The 15449-nt window shown below is 46.6% G+C and overlaps 2 non-coding genes across 2 annotated transcripts; one reads left to right on the top strand and one right to left on the bottom strand.

The window, feature by feature from the left end:
• Positions 1-11902: 11902 nt before the first annotated feature.
• TRNAW-CCA (transfer RNA tryptophan (anticodon CCA)) lies at positions 11903-11974 on the bottom strand. Its single transcript has one exon. It is a non-coding gene; the product is annotated as a tRNA-Trp (tRNA).
• A 1667-nt stretch (positions 11975-13641) lies between these two features.
• TRNAR-ACG (transfer RNA arginine (anticodon ACG)) lies at positions 13642-13714 on the top strand. Its single transcript has one exon. It is a non-coding gene; the product is annotated as a tRNA-Arg (tRNA).
• The last annotated feature ends 1735 nt before the right edge of the window (positions 13715-15449 follow it).

Below are 15449 nucleotides of genomic sequence, written 5' to 3'. Positions count from 1 at the left end.
CTCTAAGCAAGGAGGAGTTGGGGGGACTTGCAATTCAGTTTTGCAGAATTTTGCCCCAGCAGCACAGCTTTCTACAGGGGACATGGCAAGGAAAATCCAACATGTTGAGTGGGGCCAACCCTTGTAAGCAACATTTCCCCCTGATTTCTCACTCTTCTGCAAAACAGGGTTTTTTTCTCCTCTTCTTGGCTGACAAACTACCTCCTATAATAGATCATAATGAGCAACATATATGGTGTCATAAATGAGGCTTTTTGCCTCAATATTTTCTTAAACATGTTCTCTTAAGTGCATCTTAACAGCTAATGACTAACAAGATATTCTTTTAAAAGTCTAGAAACTATTATGTTTTTGAGAATGGTTGTTTAAAATGGGGTTATAAGTAGTGCTTGGACAGTAATAGAACCTAATTTTGCATTTGGAGCTGCATAGGCACATGGTTATTTAGGAAAGCATATGCTTATGTACCATTAAAAGCAGCTCCATGTTTGCACATTATTCAGTATTTTCTGGGTTTTCCTAATTAAGGTATAAATCCTTAAAATAGTTGCAGAGTGATTTGTTTGCAGTATTTCAGCTTTCATTAGTCACCAATAAGTTAATTAATTATGATAATATCATGCTCTTCAGTTATACCCTTTGCATTCTCCTTCCAAGACTTAACAAATGAGATAACATAGTCTGAAATGCTACATCCATTTTGTCATCACCACCATGAAAACACAGATTAATTTTACCAAAATAACAAATATTTGGGTTTCTGACTCTTGCAGCTGGCTGTTCTTCTCTTACAGTTTTCTCTAGGGGAAATTCTTCTCTGTGAGGGTGGGCAGGCCCTGGCACAGGTGCCCAGAGAAGCTGTGGCTGCCCCTTCCCTGCAAGTCTTCCAGGCCAGGTTGGACAGGGCTTGGAGCACCCTGGGATAGTGGAAGGTGTCCCTGCCCATGGCAGGGGGTGGAATGAGATGACCTCTAAGGTCCCTTCCACCCCAAACCATCTGTGATTCTATAATGCTGCTTCATGAGGCTTTATTAGTGTAAATCCTGTAATAGATACTCTTTGCTCTTGTGCAAAACATTCCCAGATGTGACTTGCCAGGAAAGTGGTTTATGCCTTTTGAAATGGGTTAAATGGGTGTCCAAGGCATGTTTTACTTCTATTGTTCCATCAGTCTCAACTAACTGTGCTTGGTGAGTTGTGTTGGTCCCTTAGCAAAGAAGCATCTTAAACTTTTCAGAGGAAGAAAAGTCCAGCAGGGCAGTTAATGAATGCTGATTTCTGAGACATTTCCCAGCGCCCCTGAAGAGGCACAAGAGGAGGTCCCTGCACACAGAAGGTTCAGGGATGCTGCAATGCTGAGCTCGGGGGGGACGTGGTCAATTATTACCCATCCTTGGTTGATTTGGTCTCGATTGCAAGTGCCCTCACGTTGCAATCCAGACAGTGAGTCAACATTAAATAGACATTTAATGACAGCACTGGCAATCAGTGCAGAGAATGCACTGTACTCTGCACCTCTAAGCTAAGGGAGAATTCCTCTCTGTAGGGGATGGTGAGGAGGAATAATAATCAGTGTTTAAGATCTAGGAGGGATCCAGGATTTCCTGTGTGTTATGGAAGAAAGACTAGTAGTTCTCTGGTCCTGCATGAGCTTCCTGGTCTGCCACACAGCTGTAATCCTGCTGCAGAGATGCTTTTCCTGGAAGGGCCTGAGGCTCCTGTGTGATGAAATCCAATGGAATAGCACAGAAGCTTTAAATTTAACAAATATTGTGCAGTTGATGACAAACTAAAACACCAGAAGTGTTTTCATAGACAGTGAGCAATATCTAAATGCTTCTCTCTGTGCATCAGCTAAGTGTCTACTTCTGGGGTGCACTGGGTAGGTTTCTGCTGATTTTGGCACCTTCATCCTCAAAAATACCATCACTGGAGCTGCACTGGCTGTTGTTAGGTAGGAAACTGATAATGCTGCGACCACAAGAATTGGATTAACACATAAACATAAACACAAACACAAACATAAACATAAACATAAACACACATAGAAATAGACATAGACATAGACATAGACATAGACATAGAAATAGACATAGAAACATAGAAATAGAAATAGAAAAGAAATAGAAATAGAAATAGAAATAGAAATAGAAACAGAAACAGAAATAGAAATAGAAATAGAATAGAAATAGAAATAGAAATAGAAATAGAGTTCAGTGTGGCACTGACCTTAACGTGCCTGTACATGCTTGTTTTCATGTGTATTAGACAAATCCACTGCATCTGCTACATCCAAGATCCCATTGGAACCTCTTAAGTGCAGCTAATTCAGACAGTAGGATGTGAATGGTGACTGAGGTGATCCCTCTGTCTGTCCAAACAGATTGCACAGTGTCAGGATGTGATCACTGAAAACTGATCATCCACAATACAAGATTATTAAACAGATCTGGCAGTTTTGTCCTCTGTTAGCTCTCTGTTTATCCTACTGCCAATAATCTTTCCTGTGTCATAATGATTTGGGATCAAAACATCTCATTTCTACACAAATCAGTCTTCTCATTAAAGTTGTACAGGGTTTCCTCAGCCTCTGCCTGGGTGCCACTGCCACCTAAGAAAACCACAGTGATTAAGATCTTGTGAGGAACATCTGAACCCCATGTTTGAAGTTAATCATTGCAGATGTGCATTACTAATTTAACCAACAAAATATGTCCATTGAGTTACAAAAGATTGCTTGAAATATCATATCATGGAATCATACAATGGTTCACTTTGGAAGGAACCTTAAAGACCATCTTGTTCCAAACCCCTGACATGGGCTGGGACACCTTCCACAAGACCAGGTTGCTTAGAGCCCCATCCAATCTGGACTTAAAATCCTTTAAAGAACAAAGAAAACAAGCCATATGGAAAACTACCTACAAATAAATGCATAGTTACTTTCATTTACTCAGTTACTTCCCCACTGCCCTGGGGAGCCTGTTCAGCACCCAAGCACCCTCTGTGGGGGGACACCTTTCTCTAATTCGCAACTTAAACCTGCCCTGGCACAACTTCAGGCCATTCTCTGGGTCCTGCCCCTTGTCCTCACAGAGCAGAGATCAGTGCCTGCCCCTCTTCTTCCCCTCACAAGGAAGTTGTAACTGCAACGAGGTTTCCCTTCAGTCTCCCCTTCTCCAGCTGAACACACCAAGGCCTCAGCCACTCCTCACACATTCTCCTCAAGGCCCTTCACCATTTTCATTGCCATCCTTTGGGCACTCTCCAGTGGCTTAATATTTTCCTGATATTGTGGTGCCCCAAACTGCCCCAATATTGCGGGTGGGGCTGCCCCAGTGCAGAGCAGAGCAGAGCAGGACAATCCCCTGCCTCACCTGGCCAGCGATGCTGATGCCCCCCTGGGCACTGTTTGCCCTCCTGGCTGCCAGGGCACTGCTGACTCATGTCCAACTTGCCCTGGAGAGCAGCTCTGGGGTCAATATCAGGCAAACCCCAGTTACATAAGCCATGACATAATCAAGCACATCACCAACTTCCAACGGACCAACCAGTGCACTGAGTAATGCAGAGGCCTGAGCTGTGACTGGAATTTGTTTTCTCCCACCCAGTGGGCTCCATTTGCTGGGGATGGGAAGAGAAGGGGCAGTGCCTGGCTAGGGACTAAGTGTTCTTCCCCTGTGCCTGTGCCATCTAATTGTTTGTTTCCCAAGTTCTAGTTTAAGACAAGTTTCAGTTAATTTTCTTACTGGAGCTCCGCCATTTGTGGGTTGAAAACTCCTCTATGTGTGACTATACCCTTTCTTAAGGGTCAGATACAGGACATCAAACATCTCTTTGACATCTGGTGTTCCTGCCTCTTAAATGTCTCCTTGAGATAAGCATGAGGGTGGTGAGGCCCCGGCACAGGTTGCTCTGAGAAGCTGTTGTTGTTCCACTCCTGGAAGTGTCGTCCCACGCCTTAAAGGACAGGTTGGATGGGGCTTGGAGAAACCTGGGATAGTGGAAGGTTTCCCCATGGCAGGGGGATTGGAAATGAATTATCTTTGAAGGTTTTTTCCAGCCCAAACCAGTCTGTGATTCTATGATCTATCAGATGATCTTCTGGGAGTACCAAGTAAATCTGCTCTCTGCCTCTCTCCTTATTTAATGTCTCCATCCCTGGATGTTGTTTCCTCACCATGTTGTCCCCATGCCAGAGGATGAGGTTTGCTCCAACCTTCCCTGGGAGCAGGAATGACATTGCAGCATATGCAGAGTCCAGCATGGAAAAATCCCTCAAAAGAACAGGGAAGTCACTGAGTTGTTAATTTTTGGTCTCCTGGTTTTTTGTTTTGGTTGTTATTTTTTTTTTTGCAGACACATCAATAGGGTACAAACCAACCTGACTCTCATCTGCTGAAGTTGACAAAACACTGAAGATGATTTTCTGTGACCCAACCCCACAGCAGCCAAGAGGGTCACTTCCAACCCTCTGCACAAAGGTCTCCACAAAGCCACCCACTGCTAATAGTTCCTGCTCCCCTGTGCATGACTTTTCTGGGAAACTATGTCTTAAGTGGTAACACCTCAATCCCCCCTCCAAGGATGGGATTCCTCCTGGGTAATGAGCCAGACACTTCTAGGAAATTGGCCTTTGGAAAAGCCAAGACTTGCCAGCAGAGTGAAGGATTGCATTTCTCAAGAGTCCTCGGTACACTTTTCACACCCACGTCTTTTCTGGGGTGTAAAACACAGTTTAACCCACCCTGTCCTCAGAGGGGCAGTGAGGGTGACTTTGTGGCTGTTGGTGCAAAGGGTGTAAGCAAAAGCTTGGTCTTGGTGAGGGATTATAAAAATACAGTAAAGAGACAAACTCCTTATCAATGCAAAAATGCTTGACCTTTTCACATCAAGCTCCAGGGATTGCTGCTCCTCAGGCAGGAACTGCAGGGCAGAGTTCTCTGGCCTGGCCAGTTATAGCAACTGAAGCTGACTGGGAATAGGGACATAATTACCCTTAAAATCTGAGGTTTCTTTTCTAACTCCTCTCAGATTGACACAGAAGGAAAGATGATGAAGAGGGAAATTTGTGGGATATTCCAGAAGTTACTTTGGCACACCTTCCTGTGGGCTGGTGGAGTCTGGTGATGGGTGACAGTACAGCCAGTCCAACAGTGGGTGGAGGAGTTTGCCAGAGGAAAAATGGGAAAGTTGTGTCAATCATGCAACTAAACATAACAGGCACCATTCTTAAGAGAGCTGGAATTGTTTAAACTCAAGAAGAGAAGGCTCTGGGAGACCTTAGGGGCCATTCCAGTGCCTAAAGGGGCTCCAAGAGAGCTGGAGAGGGACTTTGGAAAAGGACATGTAGTAAGAGGACAACTGGGAATGGCTTCAAACTGGCAGAAGGCAGGGTTAGACTGGATATTAGAGAAAAATTCTTCTCTGTGAGGGTGGTGAGGCCCTGGCACAGGTTACCCAGAGAAGCTGTGGTTGCCTTATCCCTGGAAGTGTCCAAGGCCAGGTTGGACGGGGCTTGGAGCAATCTGGGACAGTGGAAGGTGTCCCCACCCATGATGGGGAGTTGAAATTACATGATTTTTAAGCTCCTTTCCAACCCAAACCAGTCTATGATTCTAAGCCAGCTGGGATGGCTGGCCACATCCATACTGTTAAGCTCTTTTACCCTCCAGGATGAGGTGGCTGGATTAAAACTACCTACAGGGAATCACCCCTAGCCTATGGCAACCTCCAGCTGTGCCCAGGGGTACTCTGGGTCAGTGCCAGTTGGCCTGTGAGCTGATAGTCCTGCACTTCTCCCCCTGGACTGTTTCACTTGCCAACAAGGACATGATGCTGCTCCAGGAATTTTTTCCTGTGGATGTTCTTGCAGGACAGAGTGAATAGTCTTTCCTTCTCTCCTTCTCTTCCACTCACTCCTTCTGCCCCCAAACACTCAGCAGTTATGGGCATACCTGATTTGGACCCAAAGCTGTTGCAATCCCACCACAAATGAAATCCTGGCTTTTCACCTGGAAACTAATTGGTCCTTTAGATTACAACAGATCTGTATTTGATCAGCCATTTCACCTGGATAAAGGACACAGGTCTTGTGCAGTGATTGAGTTGCAAGAGCAGCTCTGTGTACAGGAACATGACTCAGAATCTCAGAAGCCTAAAGGAAGGAGGGGAGCAGGCAAGCTGTGGGATCAAATCCCCCTTAGAGGCAGCTCCTGTTCTTACACAATGGACAAAATCCCAAGGAAAAGTTCAGGCAAAGGAAAGGAAAGTTTGGTTGATTCTCTGTGCTCAAAGACAGTATTATTCCTCTGTCAACCTTGGAAGATGCTCCAGCTTCATCTCCTTGCTTTCCTTCTCATGAGAAATTCCCATCATGACTTTTTCACTGCAAACATCAGGGATAAGAAGTGTCCAGCACACTTCTGGGGCTTTGAAAACCCAGTGAATGAGGATAGAGCAGGAAATATTAGAGGGACAGATGCCTACACACCGATGAGCTCTGACTCATATTCATATAAGACATTTATTCATTTCAAACATCTCCTCTTGATTGCATCTCACTATCAGCACTGGTGTCTGCTCACAAGAGTGGTCCTCGTGTTTTGTCCAGGTCTTCCTGGATTTTGCTCTGATATTCATCCAGTTCCTAAGAATATAACCTGAAAATTATTCAGGAGTATATCCTGGGTCTGCACCTGGAAAAAGGAGTGAGAAATATCAAAGAGAGTTTACAAGAAAATAGTTACAAATTAAGGTCTGGAAACTGATGACACAAAGAGGTTTGAAGATTTTCAGGTTTGGGGAGTTCAACAGAGATAAAGATAAGAAATTGCTGTGAGCCCTTTTTATTGTTGTTTTGCCCTGAAATAAATCCAAAGAAATATTTCTCTCTTGAGAGTTCTCAGCTGATAATCCATGTCATACTGGTTTATGGCCTGATTTTAAAGAGATCACTGTACTGATATCCTTCTGCCTCCTGCCTGCAGAGAAAGGTGAATGTCAGCCACACGCTGCCACCAAAATGCACTCTGGGGAAGGAACAACCCTCAGCTTTCTGTGGGGCACTCTTGACCTCATGTTGTAACACAGCAGAGCAATGTCCTGTTGGACCACCCTTGTCTTCAGCTTTCTGACATCACTGGTATTGTCTTCTTTCACATGCTCCCATGGCACCAAGGTTGACAAGTTTGCTGTCTGCAGATGTCAAGGTGTCTCTCTTGGGTTGCAGCTGTGAGTCCATTGTTACAGTCTGAGATATTCTCCCTAGATTTGTTATCCCAGTGTACTTCCATCATCTATTTGCCCAGTCACCCCATTTTATTACATCTCCTGGAGTTGGTGTAGCTTTTAAATACCAGAAATAAAATTGCAAACTTGAATATTTCACTCTTTGCTTTTTTCCCACATCCTGTTGTTGAAGATATTTCCAAAAACTCATCCCCACGTGTAGCTTGTGCTCTGGGATGATGCTGCTTGAGCAGGGAGGGAAGTGACCTCAGCACTGTCTGGAACTCCCTGAAGGGAAGTTCTGGCCAGGTGGGGGTTGGTCTCTTCTCCCAGGCACTCAGCAATAGGACAAGGGGGCACGATGGGCTCAAGCTCCGCCAGGGGAAATTGAAGTTGGAGAGCAGAAAGAAATTCTTTGCAGAAAGAGTGCTCAGGCATTGGAATGGGCTGCCCAGAGAGGTGGTGGATTCACCATCCCTGGAGGTTTTTAACCTGAGATTGGATGTGGCACTGAGTGCCATGATCTGGTAAAGGGACTGGAGTTGGACCAAGGGTTGGACTTGATGATCTCGGAGGGCTTTTCCCACCCCATTGATTCTACGATTCTATGACTCTATTCTATGACCTCTACTGGTGTCTTCCAACCTCACCTATTCTGTGATCTTTACCCTTAAGACGGCCCAGCAGATCAAAAGTGACCTTTCCTTGGTCAATAACAGGAGATGTGACTTGGTCCTCAACTTGGAAGCTGAGCCTTGAGCCAACAGTGGGGAGAGAAATGAAAACAAAACTTTACCTTCCAGCACAGTTGTGCTAGAAGGGAGCACAGCCTGATGACACAGGAGTGGCAGAGCTGTTCACACAGCCAGGGAAAATCTTTGCTGCCTGACACAATACAGTCCAAGTTTCTGCAATCATGCTCATTAGACACAAAAAATCCAGAATTGGACCCAGTTTGTCTCTATGTGCAGAGGTCTCAGCTCAGGAGAGCCAAACTTGGGCTCACAGGCTTCACATCCTCCTCTGGTCAAGCTGTTTAGAGTAAACTACTTTGTATAACAGACCTTGATAGGACTGATCACAGTTTCCTGAGAACTGGATTTTCATTGGGAAATAAATATATGGCAGAGCATTTGTTACTGCAATTTACAGCTTTATGGACTATTTTAAGGCTTTCTCCCTCACATTTCCACACTTGATATGGCCTCAAAGATTTCCTGGTTTATGCAAGACGGAGTATCTTAAGTAGAAACATTTGGAGAGTCTCAAGCTTATGAAATAACTTGGTTATTAAGTAACCAATGATGACTTGTCTTGCATGGGAGACATCAAGTTCTACTCTCTGTTAAACTGTCCCTTTGATTAAACCTCATCACCAACCAGCCCTTCATAGGATAACAGAATGGTTTGGGTTAGAAAGGGACCCTGAAGGTCATCTAGTTCCAACCCCCTGCTGTAGGCAAGGACACCTTCCCTAGACTATGACTCAAGTAGCTCCTTCTTTAAAAAAAAAAAAGACTTTAAAAAGTCTGACGAGTTCAGCCCACAGAAAAGTGAGAATAATTGTAAATTCAGCATTTTTTGTGAAATGTAAAAAACTGTTTCCATTGGCTGGCAATGAAAATAATACTCCTAAGCAGAAGTGTACCAGAATAATCCTTCTTACCAGATACCATTCTTTGAAGAATGTGTTAGTACCCCCAGCAACAGCATCTAGAAAATTGTACTGTATTGGGGTTTTCAGCTGTGGAAGAGCTTTAAAAATACTTGAGTTTCTTTCCACTCAGAGAAGTCAAAGGGACAGAAAAACCACAGTTTGAAGACAAAATGGTGTTATAAATCCTGCCCAGCAACTGGAGGAATGGACTCACACACGCAGGGTTTGCCAGGTACAGATTCCAACTGCAATGTGTGCCCTTGTTACAGCTGTGTGTGTTTGATCCACAGTCAGGACTCATCTCTGCTGCCTTTGAGTGCTCCCCTTGATCTTTGCTTTTGGCAGAGTCAAAGACATTGGACTTGATGAACTTGGAGGAGTTTTTCAACCTTAATGATTCTAGGATTCTGTGACATTGCAAACAGGGAGGTGGCGACATCTGGAGGTCAACCACGGAGGAAGTCTCTGCTCACTCAACCCCTTGGTGGCACATCAGCAATTTAGGGACATGAGATAAAGTGTCTTAGGTCTACATTCATCAGGTAAGTGGGAATGGGAGCCATGGAAGGACATGCACTTTGGGGACTTTTGACAGTGGAAGCATCTTGAGGCCCTTGCCTTCCTTGGTTCATCAGCTTCTCTTGCCTTCTGTCTGTAGCTGTGATTCCCAGGCAGTGCCAGGCTTAGGGCATTCCCAGAGCTCTCTGGAGCTCTGATGCCCAGCTCTGGGATGGTCTGAGCCCAGTGGTTGTCTATTTTCCCCTCTGTCCCCGTCCCCCAAAATACTTGTGAGTGGTGCCAGGCAAGGTATAGGCACAAAGTGGGGCTTCCAAATCTGGGTAATTGTTATGGGTTAGCAAAGTAGGCCTAAATTTAGGCTTTAAAGTTCAGACCAGGCCTGGGATTGTCAGCTGACTTGAGCTGGGCTGGGCTAGCTCACAGCTGACTTCTTCTAGCCAACAATATTGTATTCCATACCATATTACATCATCTCAAAAGGGGTAAAATCCAGTGTGTGGGAGTGGCTTGTGCAGTTCCACCATGGCTGGAGTACAGAGAAGGTCGTGCTGCAGCTCTTCTACTACCCTAGGCCTTGCCCCTGCTGCCACTGCTTGCATTTTGTTTGAGTTCAGAGAAGCAGAAATATTTAGTTGTTATACCTTCTCTTTCTTGCAGGGTGTCCTTTAGAGTACTTATAGATCTAAAGTGATACACTTGGTATTAATTGGGGAGAGGGAAGTTATTTCTTGTTATATAACTTGTGTAAGTGTGTGTTATATTGTAGTTTTCTCTTAATTTTCTCTTTTCTGTATAAATACATGTAGTTAGTTTCAGCATAAACCTGGTTTAGAGGGGGTGTTTTTTCTCTCCCTCTTCTTTTTCCCTTAGCTGGCTGGGGGGAGGAGGAACCCTTTCTTTCTGTCTTGGACACTTGGTATTTTGCCAGCTCAATCCTAGACAGTAATCCAACAGGATCCTCTATGTCTTGGCAGATTAAGCTCCTTGCACTTTCAGGCCAGCAGCATCAAAGCACACAAGCAATCCCATCACCCACAAATTCATAGGAAAAGCCTTTTTGAGATGCTCAGTCTACCAGATACCTGTAGCTGATCTTCCTCACTGGCTAAATAGCTACAGAAACCATAGAGCCATTTAGGTTGGAAAAGCCCCCTAAGATCATCGAGTCAAACCAGGAACTCAGCACTGCCAAGCCCACCACTAACCCATGACCCCAAGGTCTCAACTACTGCCCTGGGCATCCTGTTCCAATGCCTAAATAACCCTTCAGTGAAGAAATGGTTCCTAATATCAAACCTAAACCTCCCCTGGTGCAACCTGAGGCCGTTTCCTCTGAGCCCATCACTTGCTCCTTGGGAGAAGAGACCGACCTCCACCTGGCTCTGTCCTTTTCTCAGGGAGTTGAAGAGAGTGAGAAGGTCCCCCCTGAGCTTCCTTTTCTCCAGACTGGACTCCAAACTTCTGAAGATGTTAGCCCAGTGCTGTGTTCAGATGTCATCATTCAGCTGCTGTGCCAAACACCGGGAATGCCTGAGCTTGTGGGAGGTGTGGCCTCAAGGCTGCCTTGTTCAGTGAGTCCCAATTTGTGTTTTCATGGGCTTTTGGGGCAATGCTCAGCATGTAGAACTGTGGGACTTTGCTTCCTGCTAAATGCCTGATCCTGGCACAGGAGCAGCAGCCTGGACCTGCTGTGGGAGAATGACTCCATGAATCCCTGGTATGGGTACAGCTGGAGAAAATATTCTTTTCCCCCTTCTCCTCTTTCCTTGCCTTTCTCATTGCTCCACTGTTTGTTTTTTCTCATTATGCCTCCTGTTCATGTATATTAAAATTCACCTATAAAGAGCCCTTAAGAGTTCAACTACTTTTAGTAAACCATAACTCATATAAGGTCATTCCACAGATTTGAGCCTCCTTTTTCTTCCAGTTGTCCATCCCCTCTGTCCATCTCACCATGAGGAATCAGGAATATAGTAAAGAGTTAAAGATCCTGAGGACTAGTCCTTATTGCTTCATTTTGGTTTCCCACAGCCAGATGTTTCAACAGACTTTTCTCAGAGAGCACAGGGATAAGATGGGGGAAGAAAACACAAATGGCAACAAGAGAAGCTGTTGCCATGATGTGCCAGGCTCACAAGAGTCAGAGCTGCTACAGATAACACGTCCTGCTACAAATCAGCAGACTGCAGGCTGGGCTTCTTGTCAAAGCCTTTGTCTGCAGTCAGATGCCGTTGCCCTTCCATAGGGGTTTGGAACCAGAAGAACTGATATCAAGACAAGAAGCCACATCTGGGATACCCAGTAATCCTGTCGCCTTTTCAAACACAGGATGAGGGAAGGCTGAAGTTATCCATATACTTTGAACACTGTCCAGCAAGAAAAGACCACTCTCTATGGGTCCTCTGCTGCCCTTCACCAGGGCTGTGGGGGACAGGGTAGGAGGGAAAAAACAATGGCTCCTGAGATGCCCACTCACATCAGCAGAGATGGACATGCTGACCCCGGTGTGATTTGAACACACAGCCTTCTGATCTGGAGTCAGACGCGCTGCCATTGCGCCACGAGGTCGGGGATGGGACATTCTTTGTCAAAATATCATCCCAAACATTGGGCTGTTCTTTGAAGGAATGGGAATTTCAGTTCAGCAGACACAGGTGTGGGACCATCTTTGCCTGTTGTCTTGATGAACAAACGGGGCTCTAAATGAGATACTGCAGAAGAAGAAGGCCAAAAATGATCACTGCCCAGAGCAGTCCTGAAGAGCCTGTCCTAGGAGAAACAGTCTCCTGGGTGTGGTGTCTCCAGAGGGGTAGGAAGGATAGTTGCCCAACAACTTTCTGGTGACAGAAGCCCCATTCACCTGGAAGATGCATCCAGGTGCAGGATGGAACACTCATTCACGCCTTTTGCACAGTCTGTCTGGGATCACATTCCCAGGTGATGGATGGAGTTTCTTTGTGGTCAACTGACCCCAGATATGCTGGATCCATGCAGTTCACTCTGCCCCTCTGCCCCTTCCTTTCCTGGGCTCTCACCCTCCAGCTGTGTCACCATGCAATGCACAGACTATGGCCAACCTTTCCTCAGGGGATGGCTCTGTCTTCTCTACCTCCCATAGCCCTTCTCTTGGGGGTGTCCAGGGTGTCTCTAGGGTGGTACCCATGGAAAGGACGTTCCCACTGCCCAGCCCATGGTCCCTGGACCACTCCACTCTGGCCTCATGGTACAAGGGCAGTGTATCTGACTCCAGATCAGAAGGCTGCGTGTTTGGATCACAGCAGGGTGAGACCTGGGGCACCACTGCCACCCCTCTGCATTGCCTCTGCTTTTCTGAGGAGCTGCTCTGATGAGGGCAGGGCTCAGGGAGCCTCTGGCACCTGGAAAATGGGCTGTTGGGGAACATGATGACCAGAGCTACCCTTTGAGACAGGTTCTGTGGGCCCAGTCTACAGGTTGTGGGTCATGATGAGAGTGCAGGAAAAAGCAGAGGAGTGTTGGGGTGGATGTTTGCTGCACTTTGCCTCATGAAGAAGTTGAAGGAAGTGAAGGTTCCCTCTAAAAGGTCAATAATCTCATAGCTCCAGGCTCAGTCACTTGAGGGGATCTGATTTATCTTCATGCAACATTTTCCTGGAAGGCCAACAAGGAGTGGTACAGCCAGTTCCAGGGACTAGTGGAGGGTTTGAGGAAAATGATTTGGTGCAAAATGACAGAAATACAGAGAGGTTTTTTAGGAACAGGATGAGGAGTTTTTCCAAGAAAAGAGTAAAAAATAGGAGTCTGGTGAGACTGACCTCAGTGCCTACAGAAAGACTGTGAAAGGAGAGTTTCTGAAAGCCATGTCCAAACAAAGGATGTGATAATGACTGAAAAGAGGGACCATGGAGTTACCAAGGGCAGACCAGCACGACTTGTTACATTGAAGAGATGATTTCTTTGATGGCCAAGAGAATACCAAGCAACATCACTTATCTTGCTTTGATTTGATCTCTGATAGGGTCTCCCACACGTGGCACTGCAGACACACCAAAGCTGAGCTGGATCCAAAGGCAAAGGGAAGTGGCAGGACCAGGAGACCAGAAGTGTTGGGGTCAATAGTTGGCAGACCAGCTGACGTGCTTCATGGCCTGATGTTGCACTGAACATTGTTTGGTGTCTGTGGTTGGCACAGAAAAGCTTCTACAGAAGGAAGGACATGGGCAGCCTGACAGGGACACAGGAAGGATGAGGGGACAGGGCCAGTGGCGCAATGGACAACGCGCCTGACTACGGATCAGGAGATTGCAGGTTCGACTCCTGCCTGGCTCGACACTTTTAGTCCAGGGAACTTCCTCCTGCTCCCTGCATCAGCATCCTCATTCTCTTGCCCATTATCCCTCCTCCCAGACCTTCTGCAGGGCAAAGTGCTGAGGTGCCCTCTTGCCCTGCAGGAAGCAAAGAGTAACTCCACACCTCATGGGCACTACAAAAGGGGCAGAGCTGTGGCCCCCACCACAGCCAGGGGCACCACAGCAAACCCCTCAGCAGGACACAGACACCTCCTGAACTGCTGCCCTGCAGTCTGGACAGACCCAGCACTCCCAGGCTGCCCTGACACCTCATGTGCTCTGGTTGCCAACCCCCTCTGAGGCTCACATTGGTCTTGCTGCTCTTTGTCAGTGCCTTACAAAGTTCTGCTCTGGAACAGTGGCCTGCTCACAGCTTTGATGTCACAAAATGAGGCTGCTGTGATGCTGATGCCAGAGAGATGGACAAAAAGCCTGGAGAGGTAAGGAACTCCAGAAGACAGCTGTCTTTTGTCACCTCCACAACAGCCAGGCAGTTTCAGGGTGAACCAGCAGGAGTTTAGTCTGCCGTCTCCTGATCTAGAGTCAATCTTGTTCATAGTCCATTGTGCCACTGGCTCCAGGCTCTGGTCCCACCTGCTGATCCCACTGTGCTTTCTGTATTACCCAGATTTGTTGGTGATCAAAGGGAAGTGGGAAGACATCACCTTACTCCCTTGAGCCCCATCCATGTCAGCCTTGCCCTATTCACCTGTGGGGAGAGATCAGTAGTGATCCCATTGGTCCCTCCACCCAAAAGACAAGGTGCCAGACAGCAAGCTCAGATGGTGGCCTCCAGCCCCTCAGCTGCTCTGGTGGGTTGGAGGACACAGCTGGCCTTCCTCATGGGATGTACAGCTACATTTCCCAGCCCATACAGGGCTTGGAGCAGCCCAGGACTCTCTGGAGCTGTGGTGCCCAGCAGAGGAGAATGATCAGCCCAAGGCCAGCTGTGTTGTCCTCCACTTGCTCCTGAGTGATGACAGAGGGCAGGGCAGATGAGCTGCAGCAATATCTTCCATGATGACCAATTGATCTGGGCATCTTCAACCTTCCTTGTCCAAGCCCCAGGCAGGGTGAAGGTCCCAAATGGTGGTGACAACTCCATGAGTGTGCCAATATGGGATGGACCAGCAAAAGAACATGGAAGCAGAAATTCCACATTGATTAATAGTGATTTTGGTTGAAAATAAAATGTGGAAGTCTTTAGTTGAGACTTCTGCCTAGCTTATTATGTTCAGACCAGCCTTGCCCACTTGAACTCTGAATATCTCCAAGGTTGTAGAGGACACAGCCCCTCAGGCTTCCTCTTTCGGTGATTTACCATCTCAGTGTATCCAGACAAAGCCTCCCCCAAAGCAAGGGAAGTTTTGCTGTGCAGGAAGCCCAGGAAGAGGGGACAAACACCATCAAAGGCAGGATATCGTGGAGATAGATGTCCTCTGTCACATCAGTATGATGGTCAGGCTGTGACAGGAAAATTTCAAGCCAGGTAGGAGCTGAACCAGCAATCTCCTGTTCTGTTGTCAGATGCTGTCCATTGCACCACTGGCCCAGCCCTCCTGAAGCTCTGGGGGCTTCCCATCACTGGATGGGCTTTATAAGGAGAGCAGAGGACAGTGCAAGAGGATTTGGTTAAGCATAGAAAAAATAGATTTTCAGAGATCCTTGAGAAGCAGGTGATCTAATCCCTGCTCAGACCACAAAAACCTTCAACG

This window comes from Pithys albifrons, chromosome 2 (genome assembly GCF_047495875.1).
Source record: "Pithys albifrons albifrons isolate INPA30051 chromosome 2, PitAlb_v1, whole genome shotgun sequence".
In the NCBI taxonomy this organism is placed as follows: Eukaryota; Metazoa; Chordata; class Aves; order Passeriformes; family Thamnophilidae; genus Pithys; species Pithys albifrons.
This window is presented reverse-complemented; position numbering and strand designations above follow the sequence as displayed.